We start from the raw sequence: 15,286 nt of genomic DNA, 5'->3' as shown, positions 1-15,286 counted from the left end.
AGACAACATGGATGAAGCCTGGAGATCCTTTGAGGCAAGGACATTCTCTCTCTCTTACATTGTGGGGTGTATCTTTAGCCAAAAGCAAAACTAATTTCAACTACTGCTACTTCCTCAGAGGTAGGAAGGCAAAATAAACTCCCTGGGAATTAGAAAGCATGCTTTCTATCAGTAGCTTGTGTCACTTTCCCATCAAAAATCTGCTGCTCATGTACCTTCAACATGATGGTAAAACATTATGTTTCATCTTTTGACAGTTTAAGAAAATGGTCCTTTTTGCAACAGATCAAATCGCCTGTAAATTAAATCTGTAACCCTTTCTTCTCTACAACCTTGGAAAAAACAGTCAGAAACAAAAGTCATTGCCCCAAAATATCACGTTCAAGATACATTTGGAAATTTGAGACAGCTTTCCTTTTCAAATTCATCAGTCTTTTTATCATGTCTGGAATGAGGTGGAGGCTGTTTCAGACCAAGCTATTGAAAACATTAAAGAAAAATGTTCTTTTCTTGCAATGAGCTGCAACCAGTCTTCTTCCTGCAAGTGCAAAGCTTACTGACACAAGGGTATCTCTGACCATCCCTCATGGGTACAGAATGAAGGCAGGCACCTCTTTAACTAGGTAGAGAAGAAGCCACTTACAGTGTATATCACCATTTGAAGAGCAGCCCAGTTTGCAAGAAGTAAAAAGGGCTGCATCACTGGTACAAACTAATTTAATGGCATATGGTTTCTTCATTCGGGAAAAGGCTTCAAAACTGAAAAGCAGATTGCAGCTTTGCAGAATAAACTGGTGCTGGTGGTCTCATTGCATGTAGCTTACAACTGCTGAAGTGATACAGGCTTGTCTGGATTGAGTTAAATTTTTTTTTTGTTTAGTCCAAAAATAGAATTGCTTCAGCTCTGTTCAAGCTCAGTGTTGTTCCAGTTGTCTTCAGTTTTCTTCTCAAACCCACTGTTTTCCCAGATCACTTTATGGATATTGTGTATGGGAGGGGCGGGAGTGTAGTAGCTGGAGCAGAGCACTGAGGGCTTTGATTCCTGCTCTTAGTGCTGCTGTTGACTTTAATTCTGCTTTCCTTCTGTTCTTCTTCTGTTGTTCTTTTCTCCTTCTCACTCCTTCCTTTAGCCTACCTGACATTTGCGCTTGATGAGAAGTTCCTTGCAATCCTGGTACATCATCTAATCCTATCATTTAATAGAAATAATGGAGGAGAAGGATTTCCGGACTGCTCCAGCCCCAGGAGATGCTACTCACAGCAGAAAAGACTGCTGAGGAGAGGAGCACCGGTCATCGCAACAGCATCCCACAGCCTTATCACCATTCCAGTGTAAGGCTTAATTTCTAGCAGAAAGCTGTATATGAGGCTATTTTGCATTTTCTTACAACCCACTCAGCTGCTGCAATTAAACCCGAAAAACCAAACTTCCAAAAGCAGCATGCTATGCCATGGCTACAGTACATGCACCCACATGCCTGGGGTTGCAGGGTCTTATTCTTGTGTGTGAGAGACCCAGGGGGGACGGCCTGTGTCCGTGAGTCCCTTTCTACAGCAGGGGCACAGGCTTATGAGGAATGAGGAGCACTGCAGTGTCTACCAGGAGAGGACACCCAATTAAATCCTATTTTTAAAGGTGTAGTTGAAGAAATTGGTACAGCTGTCCATTTCCTACGTAACAGGGCTAGGTTTAGCACAGCAATTTGCAGATTGAGCTCAGTATTCTTCCTGTTTTACCTCTTAGGTAATAAACCCGTAAACCCCTGGGGTTCAGGTAACACTGTTCTAATGAACCCTGCCTCCCTTCCCCTGCCTCCCTGAGCACCCCATTCCCGGCTGCGCAGTGACCCACAGCATGTGGGACCAGTCCCACTGAGCCCTGGCATCCCCAGCCCAGCACCCTGGGGGGGTCCGTGGGCAGCTGAGGCCCTGCACGAGGATGCCCTCCCATTCCCACACCAGATACTTTCTTTTTTTGTGGATGCCCAGGCATTTCGACCATCCTACTGCTGGTAGGGGTTGCCTTTTCCCATCACCTTTCACAGATGCCCAAGGTCCAGAGACCTCCAGCAGCAGACCCCAAATTCTGTCCTTCTGCAGAACCGGGCCGGCGTTGCTGCCGAGTCTCCAGGAGGTATGAAGATCTTTTTAAGGCTACTGCATTGCTATTACTTCAGCGCTGCCCGTGCATAGCAGACGTGCTGTGGCTAGGTGCCAAGCTGCCTGGAGAAGATCCTTTTTTTTAACGAATGATAACACAAGCTGTAAGCAGTAGGAACCGGTGGTCTGAAGCAGCTGTCAGCAGAAGCAGGGTCCATATATTGTTTGTAGGCTGGATGGCTCGATATACGCGCACGTGCTGAAATACAGCTGCTCCGAGGTTAGCTGCGGCCTCCAGCACTGACACAACATAGGTAAACCCAATAATTTTCTCAGTCTTATCTGGAACGGGTTTGGACTCGTGCCCCTATCCATTAAGGCCTTCGGCCATTTCGTGGAGCGAAGCGAAGGCGGTGTCTGTGAAAGCTCTCGGCGCAGTCCTGCCTGGGGCGCCGAGGGCGGCCTTGCCCGGGCACCACGCTGCGCTCCGGCCTCGCTCCCCGGCAGAACAGCCTGAAACGATGTCTTCAAAAGGCAGAAGGGCCGTGCTGGAGCTGCCGCCGAGGCCTGCCTTTGGCACCCGTGCAGTGGAGGGCTGCAACGGCTATTACACACAGATAACGTTCTGAAGGCCTAAATAGATAAGTGTTAGTGCTGTTGATGAAAGGAAGCAGTGCCAGCCGCTTTTGGCCAGCGGAACAGGACCGTGTCCCGTTGCCGCAGGTTGAAAAGGCTTTGGATGTTTAGGGCTTGCAAAAATTAGAGGGAGGAAGCGCTGGTAACAATATCTGACACATATTTGCTTAATTCATGGACAAATTAACCTTAATTATCCAATTTATAAATCAGCTTTAAGTGGAAGGGCCCCTCCTCACCCCCCACTGCTGCATATTTGGGGGATTAAGTTGTTTGTTTTTAGTGATAAATTAGAAACATCTGCTTCCGCTGACACGCTAGAAAGGAGGCACATACAGCAAAGCGGCTGGCCGTGCTGCTCTGACGCTGGGGGGATTCGGTACCAGGGCACGGTCCTGCTGACCTCTGGCCACGGGGCCCGAAAGGATCAGGCCCTCTCCCCTCTGCGCGGGGGCTCGGTGGGGCAGGGGAGGTGCACAGCTGCTCCCGGGCTTGCCGCTCAGGATGGTTTCTGGGGGGGTCGGAGCAGTGGCGAGCATCTCCAGCAGCGTGCGCTCGGCAGAGCCTTCCTTTTAAGGGTGTCTTGGCAGTTCTTCCATGCAAGCGAAACTGTTTCTGCTATGGGATCATCAAGTCTTAAAGTCAAGGAATCCAAACCTCATGCCAGAGTCGCTGCAGAGGTCACTGAAGCGTGAGCAATGGTGGCAGTAAGCGGCCCAGCGACCCCTTCTGATGAAGGAAATCGTGCTAACTGAGGGAACGGAGATGTTTTACAGCCCTGGCGTATCCTTGCAGAGGTGATACAACTTCCTGATTGCCGCGGCAGGTTGGAAACGGCCAAGAGACACGCCATGTCAAAGCACTTCACACGGGCTTTCACCTCGTGCAGGAGGTGTGAAAACAACCCTCCTGGCTACAAGCCATCATCTGCAGGAGTGGAAAGCTGGGGCTAAATCCTGCCAGATGCAGCAATCTAAATATACCCATGGCATCCATGGAGCTGCACCCACGAAGGACCAGGTCTGTGCATCCCCCTACGGCACCCCCCAAAGGGAACCACGAGGATTGTTTTGACTTCAGTGTGGGCTGGATCTCACCGCAGGGTTTTAATACATGCCCTATTGGGCTGCAGAAACAGATGTTTTACACACACCAGTCAGATACTTTTTTTCCAGCATTTGGCAATCAAAACTCTTGGACAGCAGCCCTGATCCGCAAGGACAGAGCTTGCCTGCAGAAAGGGATAAACCAAAATGCTGGGTGGTTTCTAACAGCTCCTGTTCCCAAGATGCCCTCTTTTTCTGCCTGGATATTTTCTCCAAGTGGGTTTGAGGATTATGCGCATTTAACCAAGATTTTCCAATAATCTATCAGATCTGTCAGAGCAAGAAACCCCAGACAGGTTCAGTGCATGCTCTCAGACCGGCTGTACAGTACAAGTCCTACAGGGTGGACACCTCCTGGTAGCGCAAGACGCACTGTTCATGTGTGACACAGTGCAAAGTACACATATTTCTGTCTGAGAAATTCTGCCCACAGAGATTTTGAATCGCAGTTCTGCCCAAAGCATGCTACAAAATCAGGACTGAGGAGTGTGGCCCATCAGCGTGCAGGGAGCCATCCTAGCCAGTCCTGCAGAGGAAACTCTCAATTCTCCTTTAAAAAGCTGAAGGCAATCTCCAATGCAGCCTCCAAAGCCCCATTCCAATGTAAAGCAGCGTAATCCAGCTGTAAAGCTTAAAATACAGTGAAATGCAACCCTTCCTCTACAGAAACCAAAAAATACCCACCGCACACCCATGGACCTGGGTGTGCAGCAAAGCCCCTCTGGAGACCCAGGGGCCAGCCCTGGGCAGACAGGACCTGCTCACTCTGGGGGTGCAGGAGGGAGGGGAGAGGTAGCAGGACAACCTGTTGCACAGCTAGCCAGGACCACTGATCCTGCTTGTCCTGCCTAAGGTGTTTTCTTCTGCCTGACTGCCTATGTTATTTCATCTTTGCATTCCCATGGAGGGCACTCGGATACATGACGTTGATGATGATGAAGTTGAATCAGGAAAGGAAATTTTTTTCTTTCTTTACCCAAGTTGGGGAGAGAAGTGAAAATTTCCTTCTTCCAGGAGAGGAGCAGGAGCTGTAACCTGGACTCCAGGCCTTTACGGGAACTGTTTTGCTGGAGTATTGGCCATCCTGTTCCCACCCCCAAAATCACTACCTCTCCCTGGAAGAATTTCTTCCTACCCCACCTCAGAGCTGGTGCTCAGAGGTCATCTGTAGACATGTATTGCCCCTTTCTAGCAGGAATGTCTGCACTGAGTAACAGAAACAGTAACTCAAGACAGGCCAAAGCAGCCTTGGTCTTCCTCCAGCCACTGGGAAATCAGCTCTCAGGAAGCTGGAGAGTGCTTTGCCACATCATTTGCGCAGGGGTTACAGGATAGCCCACTGACCGCCGTCACTTCGGGGAGGAAAGACTGCCGGCAGAGCCCCCCCAGAAACCCCCTGTGAGGAGGTGATAAAGAGGGAGCCCCTGGGTAAACACACAGACATGCCAGGAAAATGGAAGGGCTATGAGAAGGAGGATACCAGATTGGTAATTTACAGGAGGAAAAGGGTAGAGGAACTGAAGAGAAGTTGGAGACAAGTAAAGATGTGTGGGACTGGGAGGGTTGCTAATGCAGGGCTGTGATCAAGGCTGTTCTCAAGTTGGGACCAAAGAAGGACAGGCTCTGGAAGATAACTTTCAGAGCACATCCGTGCAGAGCTGGAGCTCATAAAGACTCAAAGGAGCCAATTGCTCTGTAAAAAAAAAATACCAACATGGTGTCTAGAATAAGCAATGGATGCAAAGAGTAACCTAGGTGTTTCTCTGCTAAGTTCCAAAAGAGCCACATCCACTGTTTAGTGACAGTGAAAAAGGACTGGAAATAGCAGTCTAGGATGTGTTGGGGAGGTGGGCTCAATCCCCAGGTGCATTGAAATGCAGCAGACCAGTGCTGTGCAGGAACTTCAGTGTGGGGCTAGCAAGGCTGGCGTAACATCAAGTTTTCATAGACTGCTGAAAAGGGAAAAGACTTTTGGTCCTGAGTCGTAACTGCTAGCGAGAATAGCAGACACGTGTTCCAGCACAAGGAGCGTCTCCCTCCAAGAAAGGGAGAGTTTTCCTGGACAAATCCAGAAAAAGTTCAGATGACTTTTTTTTCCAAAGGGTAAAAAAAAAAAAAAAAAAGGAAGGTCCCTCTCTCAGCAGCTTACAGATCAGGTCCCCCTGTGCTGCAGTGATGGGACTGCCACGCTGGCCTGGACCCAGCCACAAGGCCCATCAGACCAACAGAAAGAGGTGGGGCGAGCAGGCTGGACACACACCTCTTCAGCTCTGCCCTTTGAGCACTCCTTGTTTTTATAGCGTTGTCACTCCCTGTTTTTATTGCACATTTTTTAAACTACATTTCAGGTCCCACCTCCATTATTAATACCCTCTCCACTCTCGTTTTCTCCTGAAAGAAAAATATCTTTATTGAAAGAATGTAGCAAAAACTGAGAGAAATAAAACAGAGCGCATGAATTACAATACATCCAAAAAACCCATCCCCTTACTGAACAGTTCCCTTCCTTCCCCAGCTTTAACCTCGGACTCTTGCCAGATGTTCCTGTTTGTTGCAGGGTGTCTGATTTTGGGTTTGGGGTCTCTCCAAAGCAGAAGGGGAGAGCGTAGGCTGAAAATAGGATGGGTGGCCTGATGGCGTCCAAACACAGTCAGCTATCTCCATTAAATCTTGTTCGAGATTTGGCCTCCTCTTCTGTAAGCTGCACCCCATTCGGGTCTGAGAGATGCGATACACAGATGAGGAAGACAAATCCAGTAGATAGACTGAAGACGAGCCAATACATTTAAGCCAGCACAACATATGGACTCTCACATCTCTCAGCCTAGGAAAGATTACTCCCCACAGATTTCTTCTAGGTTTGCCCAGACTAAGTGAAACATCCCAGCCAGTGAGACTTCTCCCCTCTTTCCCTCTGGATTATTTTATAACTGTATACCTCTTGCTGCCAGGATCTTTTTCCCATTATGCACAGCCTATTCTTCCCCTTTTAAAACGGTCCCCATTATCCTCTGTGATAAGACTTGGTTTTATACTAAACAGTTCTGCCCTTCCCAACGGATACACCTCACAGAAATGTGTAGACTGTTTGCTCATATGGTCCTATCCCCCCACACCCCAAGGTTTAGAGAAAATGGAAAGTATCTTTGAAAACTTGAGTCAGGTCCTCTGCAGTTCTGCCTTCATTGCTTTGAGCTTTCCCATCTGCATCCAACATCAGATGAGACTTGAGGCTAGACACCCAGGAACAGATTCACACTGCTTTTCCAAAATGAAAACTGAATCCTAATTTATGAAGAACCTGAACAATTTATTTCAGCTTTGGGAAATCAGAGGAATCTGGATTTCTTCTTCAACCCAACATAAAAACTACCCTACTGATCTGCACCTCTTACTTTAAAGAGACTGTGGGCAGAAATGAATACATTTTGCTCACAGTTGCAGCCTGATGCCTGTAACTAAAATGTAAATCTGGCCAGTAATTATCTCACTTGCAGCCTTTATTTTCTGGGTATGATCATGAAGATGAGCCTGCAAAGCCTCTAGGTTTCTCTGCCAAGGCAATCACATAATTGCTTTACTGTCCTTTCGACTAACAAAGAATCCACTTCAGCAGATAAAATGGAGTTTGACCTGTCTTATATCTGTGACAAGCAACCTCTAGGAATCAGAAACACTGTATATTTTAATGACTCTTATTTGTATAAAAGGTTGCAGCCTTAGGATTTTCACTCCCCTGTGAGATTAAGTTTTTCTGGTCAATCTAAGTTGTCATTTTATCATCTGCAATGTGTCTGTTTTGTAACATGGATGTTATTTGATCATGCAATGACAGTATGCGTAATGTTGCTGTAGCACCTGTTTAAGGACTCTGGAAATTAGGCTTACTGGTGTATGGGAAAGACCTGTGAATGGACGTGTCATGGAGAATTAAGGATATAAGTCAGGTCTATCACAGTGAATGGGACAGAGGATTTTCTCCTGCAGACGCTCAAACCCAGCCCTCAGGACACCGCTTATATGTGGGTTTCCATCTACCTTCTCACCTTGCCACTGTGACTGAACCATAAAGTGCAACAGTGAAGTGTGGAGAAGACGGAGAGGATGAAATAATACGAACACTACATTCTTTGTTTGCATCACTCCCTGTTATTGCTACTGAGCCAGAAGCAGTCCCTGTGGCTGAGATGATACTCAATTTCAGAAACCATCCTGTTTCCTGTGTCATTAAGCCATATGGAGCAGGACCAGCCTTCACCACCTTCACTCTCACCTACCCATCAGATCGGTGGAGTATCATGGAGGAAGGACAAGGAATAGGCAACCACTAAGAGAGGGGAATACACCTCCCAGTCCCCATGGCACGTAGTCCTCACCCAGGTGACACCTGATAGAGATGTCCCTAGCTCTACCTTTTCAGAGCTCAGCAAGGATGTTGATGGTGGGCTTCCCACTTGGCACAAAACTTAACCCAGGGGCAGCTTCAAAGGGAACCAGGCTTTCAGGATTGCCTCTGTGACAGTGGGCAGGCATATCAGCTCATCCACTTCCAGTTTTGCTTTTCCGAACCCTTTGCCCTGCCCTCTCTGCGCCATGTTTCTCTACTCTTAAATGCAGTACTTAGGCAGAACGTGGCCTGTGGGGACACAGCATCAGGGGGACCGACAGCCCTGCATTCCCACCAGGGGAAATCTGCTCCAGTAGCACAGCTGAAGTTGTTCCAAACCAGGGGAGACAAGGAGCAGGCACTATAGGAAGAAGGGATTTTCTGCCTCTAATGCAGCACACTATAGAACACGATAGTTGTATGATTTCTGAAACAGGTTGCTGTTAGCGAATTTCCATAGCTTGCACAGCTCCAAGGGCTGTGGGTAATGCTGTGCTCACACCCATATTTTCCTAAAACTTCAGCCTGAAAAGCTTCATCATTTCCTTGAAAGTGAGTGCGTTAGAGAAATTAGCCACCATTGTGAGTATCGGGTTTTGGACAGCTGGCATGCAGGCAAGCCTTGCCTCAGCCTCGCCTGGGTAATGGTAACCAGAGACCCAGGGGAAAAAGGGGAGCAAGAAACTGTTAATCCATGTACACTCTCACCTACCCAGACCAAGGCTGTGTTTAATCACTTATGCTCAGCATTTCATTTATGTTTAACAACACACATTCTCTCCCCAGTCTGCATATAGGCAAGAAGCATACTGCTGGTAGCAGTGGAAGCACAAAAAGTTAAATGACCTTGAAAAAAAACAGCCAAACAGAAGAAACACCCCAACAAAATAACAAATGGATATATTTGTGAGAGTTTAATAAGTTAAATGCAGGAGCTTAAATTTGCAGGAGCACAACCCTGAAGCAAAATGATTTATTTGGTATTTACAGATTTTTTTTTTAAAAACAAGTTTCTATGAAACCATAGCAACAAAGGTTAAAGTGAAGATTTAGAATGATGTTGGAATCATTCACAAGGGAAAAAAACAATAATCTCCATTTTGAGCTGATGGAATGTAAGATTAAAGCTAAATAGAGAGAAATATTTCAAAAGATTTTAGACAATTTAATCACCGTAAACCCTGTGAAAGGTAGACATTTAAAACTATTTTTTTGCCAGAAAATTGTGTCCTTCATTTTTAAAAAAGTCTGTTTGGTAACTTTCTGATAGGAATGTTATGTGCATAAATGTCCAAGTTTATTACTCTTCTCTTACAAGACAAGATACATGAACAGATTTCACTGAAGCCCTACTACAGTCAATTTCTAATGGAATCACATGTATCCCAGCAAAAATCTGCATTTTTCTGAAAGGTCTCTCTATTGCATTCCCTTCTTCAAATGCATTTCAGAGAAGTCAGAATGGGAAAGTGAATCAGTTGTAACTTACCTTCACACTCGAGTAGATGCCATCGGATTTTTCAGGGAAAGCAACATGCTCCGTTTGGGCAGTGAGCTGTAAATTCAAACCAACAGGTAATTGTTGGTGATTCAAAATCCTTTAAAACAAATTTAAATGCTGCTATGACAGATAATGTACTTCGTGAAAACTTATTTGAAGCTAGATGCTCTTGTATTGAGTTTTGTAACTGTCTGTCTCGGCTAAATAAGCTTCCACTCCTTTCCTCGGCCACTTGCCAGCTTTTCTAATTTAAAGCAACTGTGAGCTTGCTGTAAAACTCCTGCTGGAAGGAGCTCAACGTATACCATAGAGCAAGGAGCAAGCATGTGCTCCAGACTGAAGCGGTATGACAGTCCTAACAGGACCTGGGGCATAGCCTCCCCAAGGTAATGTTATATCATCTTTGGAAAGCATGGTAGGCTAAGTTGTCTCCTTCTCGGTAAAGACACAGAGAAGAGGAAAAAATCATGCTGCTTCTGGCATGTAGTCCCCTCAGCGTGGGATTTGGGAGGAGCAGCATCTGCCTCAAAGTGGAGGAAGAAGCAACAGCCTCAAATACATAAAGTGCTCAGAGATCCCAAAGGACCCTGGTCCTCAAATTGGCCAAAAGACTCCCAGTATTTTTAGAGGCACTAGTCCTTGGTCTGAGGCTTCGGGAACAGGTCCAGGGCTTTTTCCTCGGCTTCCTCTGCTAGCGCAATGCGAGGTGCCCCTCTTACGGGGTGATTGGGACACCCAAGCTGAGGTTCATGGCTGAGCACAACCCCAAACCTCTTGATTTTGGAGAGTTTCAAACCTGTGATTTTGGATAGTTTCAAAAGACACTCATAGCAATGATCCTATCTTTGGAGACACTGTCAGGCTTTAAATAACAGAGGCATGGTTTTCAAAGGCATCCACTTAGTGGGGATGGCTCTGTTCTGCTTTGCTCAAATTAAGATAGTGAAGCATGCGAAATGTCGTTCATATAGGAGAGTTGCTTGTGCCCATGTCAAATTCCTCCTTTTTGCAAGGCATTTATTTCAATCAGTTATGGTTGACACGTGGTGTGCATTTATGAATTGACCGAAAAGGCCCCCTTTTGCAAATACGAGTTTTCTCTGCAGAGTAGCTAAAAGCAAGCAACCAAAAAGCCAAATTGTAAAACATTATTGTGATTTGAGAAATTCCAGTCTTTGAGCTTCCACATTAGTAGCATAACAAACTTCTGTTTAAAAATGAGGGTGCTGAAAAGCCTACCTCAGACTGTGCCCCAAATCACTCAGCACTTTTGGAAATACATCCAACTGACGTGCTGATGCTAAGGTGACATAAGGTTTACTGTAGTTTTTATTAAGTGACTTTGGTTTTGTCAGCCATATTTTCTTGCAAAACTAATGTAAGTGAAGATGGAATCATTAGACTGAAATTTTCAAAGGTGTTTGATGCCTCTAACAGAGGAAATGGATCTTCTGTGACAAAACAAGTCAATGACAAAATGCCACTTGTGAAGTGGCTATAAAAGATCTTGTTAATTTGAATGTTCTAATTTACATTACACTGAAATATTAAGTATTTCATATTTTAAATTGAGAATTAAAAAACAGTCCTGTGCGTCCAATCGATATAAGTAAAATACTGCTGCCAATGATGGGAGAAAGGGTTTAAGGAAAACCAAATATATATATTTTTTTCCTAATGGAGCTTCATTCCAGTACTAAATGGTAATAACTGGGATGTAGAACACTCTGTTACAAAATCATATGGTACTGTGAAAGCTTCAGTATATGATTTTACAAGTCTCATTTTTTCCTCAAAGTATAGCTATCAGAGTATTTTTATTTTGCTCTGTGGCTCTGCTGGTGAAATTGGTTGTAGGTGGGCAACAGTGAAAGTACAAATACCATCCTATCGTGTCACTTAAATGTACATAAATGATTTCTCTATCTTAATCTTTACTTAGTGATCAGGCATTAGGCATATCTTTTTAGGTACTGGCACCTCTGGAAACTTGTATCTGCATGCTTGTGGGAATTAAGTAGAACTTTTAAAGATCATCCAGTGAGTGTTGCCCTCATTCTCTCAGTTGATTGCTTTCTGCTCCTGTTTAGGGGAGCATGAGGTGACGCTTCCTCTTCCTGATGAGTCTTTCTTGGGGAAGCAAGGGATGTTGCCCCGTCACATAGGGAAAAAAACATGTTTTCTAACAGTCTGTGGAGAAGACTGGCGGGAATTACAAACCTGGGCTCTGCCACTGATTCATACCTAGCTCTGGACTCAGTCTTCATCACTTCCATTTACTTGCCTGCCTCATAGGAATGTGACTAAGGACTAAACAGCCATTGGTGAAGTAGTAAATAATATTAATCACAGTAATTTTGTAGCAGCAATAATTAAGATCAACTGTTTCTTCTGAGCTGTTAACATTTTATGCCCTCTGAGGCTACCTGCATAGTTTTCTGTGGTCCACAACACAAAGTTAAAGCACCAGCTGGCAGTTCAGCTCCTATGGCAGAGGGAAGGAGGCTTAGCAAGGAAGATGCAGTTAAAGCTTTGTCAGAGGGAAAGTGACATGAGCTCCAACATAACAAGAGTCTTAAAAGGAGGGAGTTGAACCCATTTCATTTGCTTACTGGGCTTTCCAGATTGCAGGCAGGAGGCAAGAGTAAAAGTGGGGGAGGAACTGCAAAGTTCTCTGCAAGCCTTGGAGGTTTAAGTGTTCAACAGAAAACACAGGTTCAATTTTTTTGGAAGAAAGATTATACTTCTATAGGGTTGCTCACTGGTGCCTGTGGTACGCTCATTTTTAATCCTTCTAAAGTTACAATTCTAGGCAACCATTTCACATTTTAGCACTTCACCAGAACATCGATTTTCCTGCTCTTGGCTTTGTCTAGACACAGCTGTAGTAGGATCAAGCTGCTAGCCACAGCATCTGAACCAGGAACTGCTATTTGGCATTCATGTCCTCACAGGTACATCATGGCAACTAACACAGGGGTTAGGAAAAAAGAAATCATTCATCTCAGAGATATTTCAAAGGGGAAGAAAATGCCTCTTGCCTCACCCATGAGTGCAAGTCTTCATGTGGTCCTGTACAAGTGGATGTTTGATCCATAACAGACTGTTACGTCTTGAAGACAAAAAACATGAATCCGTGTAATAGATGCATAAGTGTAAATGTGCTCTAGGGAATATAGTTGTCACACCCTTGACAAATCGTGATCTTTAATCCTGTCATGTGGCAAGTAGCTGAGACTTTTTCCTGGTGACATCTTTAAGCCCTTTCTCTGACCAAAGTGTTTTAAGATTTGGCAGGTTCTAATACATACAAAGGATGTTTCCAACACAAGTATCTGAGGAATCAAACAAAATCCTTCAACTGCAGTGAACCACTAAGAAGTTGATTTGCTGGCAGGAAGGAATTATGACTTTGTGGCATTAAAAAGAGAAGTATCCTTTGATGCTGGGATTTGGGATTTTCCTGTGTCATGGCTGAATGCATTTACATCCAGATAATACTCAGTTCAATAGCCAAGATGTGAATGTAACTGCTCAGGATTCATCTTGCTTCAATACTGAGAGAATGAGCAGGTTTATATGGCACAGTGCACTCTAGGAGGTCACAAATCTACTAAAAGCCAGAAGCCTAATTCTTCCCTCACACAGAGTGGTGTGAATGAAGACTGCCGTCATCCAGGTAAACAGAAATATGTCATTGTCCAGTGGCCCTAAATGAGAAGAAAAAACCGTTGTTACATGGAAATATGTCAAAACACATGGAATTTTATGCTTGTTTTGGTTGGTTTTGGGTTTTTTTTGTGTGTGTGTGTGTTTTTCTTTTAATAGCTAGCTCTTGGCATTTACAACCTGGCCAGTAGAAGAGCTCATAAAATACTCCCAGGGTGATAATACAGAAATAGCTAAGAAAGAGATCAGGGTGCTGCTTTCATGACTCCCAACTGGTGCACCCATCTGGAGATGCCCAACAAGTGAATGGCTGCAGGATGGGGACTCAGCGATGCTGAAAAGCTCATGTCCAGATGACTGTGCAGGTGCTGGGGCCACACACCTCAGGGAGGCATCTGGGTACCAATGGATTAACTCCACATGCATTTTTTATCAGTTCCAACAGGGCCTGTGACTTTTCAAATGAGTATAATTTATTCTAAGCCTCAATTTGCTAGAAAACACAGTCTAAATCTCATTTACCCAATGAGATTACCTAACTAAAGACACCTCTGCTCTGCACCTCCGTTCAATCATTAGTCACCAATGTAAAACTAGCATGCAGGGTTTAAATCTTGTCTGCTTGGAACAGCTTGGAACAACTCTGCTATACTTACTATTTTGAAATCAAATGCTATTTGTGGCAAGCAGTACAGCACATTACATTTCCTACCCTCCAGTGAGTCAGATCCCCCCAGTGTTAGGGCTTGGAGTCTTAATGGGGCAGAGCATTGCAGCTCCATTGCCTCCACTATAAATCTGCAATTAAAATCTTAGTTGGAATTTTACTTTACCTGCCTACCCTCCACATGATGAAGGGGGCTTTTTTCCTGCTGTTTCCCCCCCCTCCCTTTTCCTTCAACAGCACACTTTTCCAGCAGGAGTCTTAAACACCACAGCCCAGACTGGCAAAGATGTTTTGATGCCTCAGGCCATCACTGGGAACCTAGTGAGATTTACAGGGCACCTGAAATGAGTGGGGGCTGTTGTAAGCTGACAATATCTGCAAAAATCAATGCTTTATCTGAGTCTTCTCTCTTTTTTCTCTTGGTTAGTCTGTTTTCACTAAGCAGAGAGTGACCATTGTACCAAATGCAGACCAAAGTATTTCTGCTCCAAAAGCTGGACATTTGTGTTTCTCAGAAAGTGTCAGGTTAATATCACTGGGCACAGGTCCTTCCTCAAAGTTAATAAAACAAGGTCTACCTCCACATTACCCTGAGTGGGAGTTAGGACCTTGCATGGGCTGAGGTGAAGCCCCTTCACAGGTTATAGAGATGTTTCACTAAATACCCAGGTTTTTATTTCTTCCAAATCCACACAAACGGTCTATGATGGAAATGGAAATAAAAACCACATCTGTCAGTTCACATCCCTTTCAGAGCAGGATTATTGTCTTCATCTCATAGGTGGCTGTACAGAAGTATCCTTCAGAGGCACCATAGCTTCTTCGCCATGAGGTCTCAGATTATCACTCTCCTTTATTTTGGAAAAAAAAAGATGCAATAAGCCGCCAGTTTATCTTCTACTTGTATTAGCTACATGGAATGAAAACTTGCTTGATATTCAAGACAGTTTAATAATAACGGCTTATATTTATTTCTCTTCTGCCAAGTGCAGTCAAGCAGCAACTAAAGATAAGTCTGAAAGTAATGGAGACCCATTTAAAATTAGGACACATACTGATTTGGGAGGATTGGGGAACCAAACACTTCCTCTGAGCATTCTGAACAGTTTTCCTCTCTTAGGTGCACTGAGTTTGTACAGGTGAGAAGGCAAGCTCTGCTGGCCCTGGGGTGCCAGCAGCTGGGCACCTCTGCCGTTACACCTCGCAGCACGTGGTGTCCT

The 15,286-nt window shown here is 44.9% G+C and overlaps 1 protein-coding gene across 1 annotated transcript in view; it reads right to left on the bottom strand.

Annotated features, from left to right (window-relative positions):
* The window catches only part of C1QTNF7 (C1q and TNF related 7), a 51,640-nt gene extending 41,591 nt beyond the window's left edge, over positions 1-10,049 (bottom strand). Inside the window, exon 1 of the mRNA XM_030027369.2 lies at positions 9,719-10,049. The gene's annotated coding sequence lies outside the window, so the exon portion shown is untranslated. The remainder of the gene's footprint in view (positions 1-9,718) is intronic.
* Positions 10,050-15,286: the final 5,237 nt, after the last annotated feature.

The sequence above is a fragment of the Aquila chrysaetos genome, chromosome 1, assembly GCF_900496995.4.
Source record: "Aquila chrysaetos chrysaetos chromosome 1, bAquChr1.4, whole genome shotgun sequence".
Lineage (NCBI taxonomy): Eukaryota > Metazoa > Chordata > Aves > Accipitriformes > Accipitridae > Aquila > Aquila chrysaetos.
The sequence above is the reverse complement of the archived record's forward strand: the minus strand, read 5'-3'. Positions and strand labels throughout refer to the sequence as shown.